This window comes from Macrotis lagotis, chromosome 2 (genome assembly GCF_037893015.1).
Source record: "Macrotis lagotis isolate mMagLag1 chromosome 2, bilby.v1.9.chrom.fasta, whole genome shotgun sequence".
NCBI lineage: Eukaryota > Metazoa > Chordata > Mammalia > Peramelemorphia > Peramelidae > Macrotis > Macrotis lagotis.
In genome coordinates, this window is record NC_133659.1 from 286,735,360 (window position 1) to 286,744,234 (window position 8,875).

Here is an 8,875-nt window from a genome sequence, read left to right on the forward strand (position 1 = left end):
TATATCTAGTCATATGGAAAAAAAATGATCCAAATCATTATTGATTAAGGAAATGCAAATTAAAACAACTATGGGACACCAATTGGCTAAGATGACAAAAATAGAAAATCATCTATGTTAGAGAATCTGTAAGGAAATTGGGATATTAATGTACTGTTTGTGGAGTTGTGAACATTCCAGAGAGCAATCTGGAACTGTGCCCAAAGGGCAATAAAACTCATCATACCCTTTGACCCAGAAATATCAGTACTAGGCCTATACACAAAAGCAATCATAAAAAATGGGAAAAGTCCCAAAGGGTCAAAAATATTTAGAGCAGTTATTTTTGTAGTGGCAAAGAACTGGAAATTGAGGGAATGCCTATGAATTGGGGAATGGCTGAACAAGTTATGGTATATGAATGTTGGAGTAATAATGTTCTATAAGAAATGATGCATGACAGAACTTTAAAGAAGTATGGGAAAAAAACATGAACTAATACTGAGCAAAGGGAGCAGAACCAAGAGAACATTGTACTTGTGAGCAATATTGTGGATGGATCAACTATGATGGATGCAGCTCTTCTCAGCAGTTCAAAGATCTAGATCAACCCTGGGAGACCTGTTATGGACAATGACATCCACATATAGAGGGGAAAAAACAAGCAAACAAACAAAATAAAACCCAGAATCTGAATGTATATTATGTTCACCTTTTAAAAATTTCTTTCCCATGATTTTCTTTCTTTCCCCTTAGTCCTAATTCCTCATATATAAAATGATTAATATTTAAATATGATAGGATATGATAGAAATTTTGTGTCAAACACAAAAGTATATGTACAATTTTTAAAAGACTGTTTGCCACAAGGGGAGAGGGGTGGGAAGGAGGGGGTAGAAAAATGTTTAATCTGTAAATATATGAATGGATGAATGTTGAAAAACTTCTATAATGTGCAATTGGAAAAATGAAATGAAATATCAATTTAAAAAAAATTGTTTCCCTTCTCTATCCAGTTCTCCTTCACCAGACAAAATCTACTCAAAAGGTTCTTGTTCAGTCCTTTCTCAGAAATGAAAACAGTGAATAAGCATATTAGTATCTATTATCTGTTCAGGCACTGATTTAGGTACACTAGGGATACAAAGAGAAGATTCATCCAATCCTGAAGGACTCATCAACTAGAGCTACAGGTTCTGCAGCCAAGGCCTAGATTTAGCACACACACACACACACACACACACACACACACACACACACACACACACAGTAGTCTGGGTTCCTCAGATATGCCAACTATATCTCAAGGGATATCCTTTGAAAGGTCTGAAGTGTCTTATTCTAGTGCTGTCAGCTTGGTTTCCCATTCTAGTGCATACTCCTCCCTATTAGCCACCAGTGATTAACTCTCCAATTTAATTTAACCAACTAATATAAATGAATTAATTTCATTGATATAATAAGAACAGAAGTATTACTATTCCTCCTACTCCTAATAGCAATTTAGTCCCTTTTCAGAGAAAGTTCTTATTTAAAGTAGTTTTATACAACATTCTTCCTGTCAAATTCACCTATTTTCTAATTTATTTTATTTTTTCCATTAATGTCACAAATATTCAGTCACACAAAGAAAATTCTCACTTTGACCATGCCCAAATATTATGCCTAACTTTTAGTCACTGAATGAATCTTAACCTTATTAGCTGGGTTATTGAGCTGGGTGGCTCAAATGATTCCTGATTGCCTTGCTTCCAGGTTCAATTCCAAAGGTAATTTCTCAGGCCCCGGATCCTGAGTCACAACCCTGTGTGGACGTTGACTCCAGAACTTCACCATTCTGGCTTTACAAAACTTTTAAAGCCATAACTGTCTCTAAAACTCCATCTAAATCCAGAAAGAACTGACACAACAAAGACCAAAACCAAAGAATGTCCAGGCATTTGTAGCCTGAATTCTTTCTTCCCATTATGGGGTTTACAGTATTCATTGCCTCTAGAGACAAGCAGGGACAAGCAGGACAGAGTGAGCCAAGAGACTTGCTTAAGCTATTTATTTATTTGTGGATGCTCCAAAGTTTTAGCTCCAAAGTTAAATAAAAGTTTCCTCTTCAATGATGACAATGATGATGATGTTTTGCCCTTCATTCTCGAAGGGCAGGTGATGCCATAACAAGAACACGAATTGGATTTTTTGAATGAGGGAGTGCTGTACTGAATCACCAGCTTCACTTTCTTCTCCAGAGTCATCTGGGTCCAATGGCCAGAAATAGATCAAGATGACTGGAGATGGCCCTAGATGTGGGGCAATCAGGGTTAAGTGCCTTGCCCAAAGTCACACCATTACTTAGTGTCAGATATCTGAGGCCAGATTCAAACTACTGTCTACCTGACTTCAGGTTCAGTTCTCTATCCACTGTATCACCTAGCTGCCCTTCAGTTTCCTCTTCAATATATGACAGGGAAACTAGAATCAATTGTAGAAATGTCTTTACATACAAATTGGGGAACAGGGTCCTTCCATTTCATGTCAACCTGACTTTACAGAAGTAGGTCTTCCACAAGGACACTATCATACAAGCATTCCATGACTGTTCAACATACACTGCTGAAGAGTAGTTATAGAAATAGCGAGATATGTAGATAATCAATACAGACATGCATATGATAAGGAAATGAATATTATTTACATACCTATTTTACGTCAGAAGTTGTACTAAGCACTTGCTACAAATATTTTCTCCTTATTTTATTTGATTCTTAGAGTAATTTTGTGAAGTAAATGCTATTATTCCCATTTTATAGATGAGGAAATCAAAGAGGACATTAAGTTATTTAAGAGATTGAAAAAAGAGAGAGATTGAAGTTTACAGGGAAAGATGTGGAGTGAAGACAAGAAATCCTGGGAGCTCTCCACCAGAACCCTTCAAATACCTGTAGATGATGACTCTAACCAAATTCTAGAGTGGCAGAACCCATAGAAAGACTGAGTGAAACAATTTTCCAGCCCAAGACAACATGGAAGATCAGCAGGATAGGTTATTTACTCCTTTTGGAAAAGGTCACAGTGTAGCCCAGACCATGACAACCATCAGAGCAAACTGACTCCAGCCATCCAGGAACAGCCCATGGGGAGCCTGGGTCCCTGGGAACCTGAGTCCATGGCAGCTGCCATTGTTTCCAGACCTCTCTATCCAGGTATTGGAAAGGACAACTTGGAAGTTCAGTGGGAAAAATCTGCAGTATGAGAATTCACACAATAGTCTAGACCTCAGCAAAGACCTGGAACTTGGAGAGACACCAGACAGTGAGGACTCAGCAATTGCTTCCAGAGTTCTGAGTCCATGGAAGGTAAGGAGGACAGGGGAGACTGCAGAGGCAGAACCTGAGGCAGGATCCTGTTGCTTTGCCCATACTCACACCATCTGGGTCCCAGTCTTAGGAAAAGGAGTTTTACTGCCTCAGTGGAGCAGGGACTATTCTCACAATTACAGGACAGAGGGGAGGGCTTGTAGTCATTCACAGTCCAGAGCTCAGGCCTGGAGAGCAGTCAAAGCCTCTCATAAAACTTTGAAGGAATTGAGGTCCCTGGGGAGGTGTCCCTGAAAGCAGCTGCAAAAACCCTCAAAAGCTTAGGAAAGTGTTTTCTCTTCTCTGGCAGCAAAGTCATATCTTATATTAGTCACAATCAAGTCACAGACTGTAGAAATGAGCAAACAACAGGAGAAAAAGATCTTATCAGTCAATTACTTTGGTCCCATGGAAGATCAAAATACACAATCAGAAGATAAGAAATTCAAAGTTTCTATATCCAAAGCCTCCAAGAAAAATGTGAATCAGTTTCAGGCTATGTAAGTGTTTAAAAAAAGATTTTGAAAAATCAAGTTAAAGAGGAAGGAAAAATTGGAAAGTTAAATGAGAGTGATTTGGAAAATTCATGAAAAACCAAGTAAGCAGGAGATACAAAAAAATACTGAAGAAAATAAAAGCCAGTTTAGGTCAAATGGAAAAAAAAAACAGTCCAAAAAGGCCAGTGAGGAGAAGAATGCTTTAAAAAAAGAAGAATTGTCCAGATAGAAAAGGAGATACAAGAGCTCTCTACAGAAAATAATTTTGTAAAATGTAGAATGGAGTTAAGGGAAATTGATGACTTTGTGAAAAATCAAGAAACAATAAAACAAAACCAAAAGAATGAAACACTAGAAGAAAATGTTAAATAAATCATTAGGAAAACAACTAACCTGGAAAACTGATACAGGCGAGATAATTGAAAAAATATTGGGATACCTGAAAGTCATGACCAAGAAAAGACCCTCAACTTCATTTTTTCAAGAAATAATCCAGGGGCAGCTAGGTGGCATGGTGGATATAGCACTGGCCCTGGAATCAGTGGGACCTGAGTTCAAATCCAGTCTCAGACATATAATAATTACCTAGCTGTGTGACCTTGAATAAGTCACTTAACCCCATTATCTTGTTATAAATAAGAAAGAATCCAACAAAATTGCCCTGATATCCTAGAAGCAGAGGGTAAAATAGAAATTGAGAGAATCCACTGATCATCGCCTGAGATAACAAAATAAAAAGTCCTAGGAATATTGTAGCCAGAATTCCAGAGCCAAGAAGAAAATATTACAAGCAGAAAGAAACAATTCAAACATCATGGAACTAAGATTTAGTAGTGTCTACATAAAGGGCTGATATGGTTTGGAATATGATATACTGAAAGGCAAAAGTGTTTGGATTATATCTGAGAATCAACAACCCAGCAAAACTGAATATCTTCTTTCAGGGAGAAGATAGACCTTCAATGAAATTGGGAATTTTCAACCTTTCCTCTTGAAATGACCAGAGCTAAACAGAAAGTTTGATCTTCAAGTAAAGGACTCAGGTGAAGGGTGGATGGGAAGGACAAATGATGAGGGATTTAATGATGTTGAACTGTTTGTATTCCTCCATGGGATTAGAAGGAGCATATATAGACAAGGCTCAGGAGGTAGTTGAATATGAAAATTAAAGCAATAAAATCATAAAAAGAAGACTAGGCATTAGTGGATAAATAACACCAAGCGAAGAGGGATGAAGAGTAGTACTATTAGTACTAATTATTAGTATTAATTAGTACTTCTATTAGAGTAGAGGGAAAGAAGGGAAGGTGTAAATACTGAGTAAATCCTATTCAAGAGATTTGACCCAGAGAAGTAATAACAAACATTCTAAATTGGGTAAAAGAATCTTTCCTAACCTACAGGGAAGTAGGGAGGAATGGGAAATAAAAAGGAAGAATGGACCAATAAAAGGGAAATTGAAAGCATAATTGAAAGCCAAGATTTAAAAGTAAATTTAAAAGGGAAACAGAACAAAATATTGGTGAGGAAGAATAAGAGGAAATAAAAGGTACAAATGGGGAAAGATAAGATGGAGGGAAATAAAGAATTAATCATCTTAATTGTAAATGTGAAAGGGATGGACTCTCCCAACAAAAGGGAAACAGCAGAATGGATTAAAAAACTGAATCCTAGAAAATGTTGTTTTCAAGAAACACATTTGAAGTAGAGAGATATACACAGGATAAAGATAAAAAGCTGAGCAAGATATATTATGCTTCAGTGGAAGTAAAAACTCAGCAGAAGTGATCATGATCTCAAGTAAAACAAAAGCAAAAATAAATCCCATTAAAAGGAAAAAGGAAGGAAAGTAAATCTTCTTAAAAGTCACCATAAACAATGAAGTTATATCTATGTATATCATATGTAGATATAGATATTGATAGATGTAGATATATCTTTATCTATCTATATCTACATCTATATCTATCTATCTATCTATCTATCTATCTATCTATCTATCCATACATCTAGTGTTATTGCATCCAAATTCTTAGAGGATACACTGAATGAAATACAAGGAGACATACACAGCAAAACTATCCTCCATCTCTTAGAACTAGATAAATCTTACTGCAATATAAACAAGGAAGAAGTTAAAAAGGTGAATCAAATCTCAGAAAACTTAGATATGATAGGCCTCTGGAGAAAACTGAATGAGAATACAGAAAAATATACCTTTTTTTCTCTACAGAACATGGCACCAATACCAAAACTGACCATGTACTAGGGCATGTAGGAAAGCAGAAATGCAGGAAAACAGAAATAATTAATGCATAGTTTTAGATCATGATGTTATAAAATATATAATAAAGGGTCATAGAAAGATCCACCAAAAATTAATTGAAAACTAAATAATTTTATTTTAAAGAATGAATGGATTAAACAATAAACAACAAATCCTGGTAATAATTATATCATCCAAGAAAATGATAACAATAAAACATCATACCAAAATTCATGGGATATAACCAAAGCAGTTTTTAGGGGGAAATTTTATATCTCTAAATACTTCTGTGAATAAAATAGAGAAAGAGGAGATCAGTGAATTGATATGCAACTAAAATATTAGGAAAAAAGTTAATTAAAGATCCTGAATTAAATACCAAATTAGAAATTCTAAAAATCAAATGAGAGATTAATAAAATTAAAAGCAAGAAAACCATTGACCTAATGAATAAAACTAAGAGTTGGTTTTATGAAAAAAAACAATAAAATAGATAAAGCTTTGGTTAATCTGATTTGAAAAAAGAAAGAAGAAATCCAAATTTCCAGTATCGAAACTGAAAAGGGTGAACTTACCCCCAATGAGGAGGAAATTAAACCCATCAATAGAAAAATCAACAGAAATCATAGGATTATCTCAATAGATACTGAAAAAGTCTTTGATAAAATACAACATCCATTCCTATCAAAAATACTAGAGAGAATAGGAATAAATGAAGTCTTCCTTAAAGTAATAAGTAGCATCTATCTAAAACCATCAACAAACGTTATATGTAATGTAGATAAACTAGGAGCATTTCCAATAAGATCAAGGATGAAATAAGCTTGCCCATTATCTCCATTACTATTCTAGACAACAGCAAAGGTCCCAGCAGCAACTCGGAGGTCCCAGCAGCAATATGTCTGAGTTGCAAACAAACTACTTCATAGGCAGAACCTGGACATAAAGGAAGAAATAACATTTGCAAAGATAAGGCCTGGACTGCATAGGAAAGGCCTTGGTCAATGACAAGTTGGGGATCAGGCCCCAGTCCCAGCAAAAAATTTTGGATCTATACTGTATTCCCTATGTCCCAGGAACAGAGCTAAAACAATAAAGATGAGCAAAGAAGTTAAAAGAATGCTCACTATAGAAAACTACATTACAGATAAAGATGATAAAAATGCCATGTCAGAAGTAGAAATCAGTCACTGCTTTGTGGCCAGGCCCCCTGAGAGGAGCCAGGCAGCTCTTTGACCTCTGGAGTAATCTGTGGCTGCTGAGCACTTCCAGACCCATGGACCAGAGCTGACAGCCCCGTGATCACCAACAGATGAGAGAAGATGGCAGGGCACTTGGGGGAGCTGTGCCAAGCCGTGGAAGCTGTCTTTTTATACTGAGAGGCCACAGGGCCAGAGCAAACCCACGCTGCTGAAGGGGGGGTGGGGTCTGAGCTGTGCCTGGAAGCCTGTCAGGCTGCCATCCAGGCCTACTGCAAGATGGTGTTGCATAGCACCAAGTACCCCCACTTGCACCGTCAACAGACTCCTAATGGTGGAGAAGCAGAAGCCCCGCAAGGAGCAGCCCTCGCACAGAGGCCCGAAACTGCTGCAGACCCTCTTCATGGACTGCATCTCTCTCTTCCACTGCACCCTAGCCCCCATGATGGAGGTGGCTGGTTATTATCAAGCCAATAATCATTTAAAGGATGCCAGTCCAAACTTGCTGAGAAGGCAGCTTCCAGAATTGCAGAGGGCTTCAATGACACTGCACTCATCATGATAGACAACACAAATTCTACAATGGAGTGCTTAGGACCCACTACTCATGTGTATAAACATGAAAACAAATGGTGGTACAGAGATCCACACTATGATTATTGTGAAGACTGACTGGAAGCCCAGAGGATCACAGCATCTCTCTTGGAAAGCAGGTCCTATGAAACCCTTGTATATTTTGATAAACATCTGGATAACATCTGAAATGATTGGACAAATCCAGGGATCAATAAAGCTGTTCTATATCTATTTTAGGGAGGGATTCCACTGACTGATTTATGGGCATTTCCACTACACAGAAGAGGAAAATAGAAATATTTTTAAATGTAACTAGAATAATATCTCATAACTTGTTTGGAAAGGCAACAGTTTTCAGAAATGGCATGAGGATCAAAAGAGGCAATGTGTCTAAGTGGTCATCTTTTTAAAACAAAGATCTCTGGAGGAGATACAAACTGTCAAGTCTAGCTGTCCCTGCAGATTCTTTCCCAGTTGTATATTGTTCTAACCTTCAAAATCAAAGCTATTTCTGTTTGTTGAAGAATGCTCTTATTAAATGATCTTAACTAACAAAAAAAACGGAAGTAGAAATCAGTGAAAAATTACTCACAGTGGGGTGGCTAGGTGGTGTAGTGGATAAAGCACCAGCCCTGGAATCAGGAGTACCTGGATTCAAATACAGCCTCAGATACTTAATAATTACCTAGCTGTGTGGCCTTGGGCAAGCCACTTAACCCTGCTTGCCTTGCAAAAACCCTAAATAAAAATTACTCACAAGACAAGTCTCAAAAGAGTCTGAATTGGACTCAAATCCAAAAGCTAATATAGAAGAGCTAAAAAAAAAAAAACTTAAAAACCAAAGAGAAAAAGGAGAAAATGGAAAAAAGAAATGAGAATCATACATGAAAATTATGAAAAATTGACCAAAGAAATCAACTCCATTAAAAAGTAAAAATAACCAACTGGATAAGGACACACAAAAGCTAATTGAAGAAAATAAAACCCTAAAAATTAGAATTGAACAAATAG

The 8,875-nt window shown here is 36.9% G+C and overlaps 1 pseudogene; it reads left to right on the plus strand.

Annotated features, from left to right (window-relative positions):
- Positions 1–8,101, plus strand: part of LOC141512240 (ER membrane protein complex subunit 8 pseudogene) — a 45,132-nt pseudogene extending 37,031 nt beyond the window's left edge.
- The last annotated feature ends 774 nt before the right edge of the window (positions 8,102–8,875 follow it).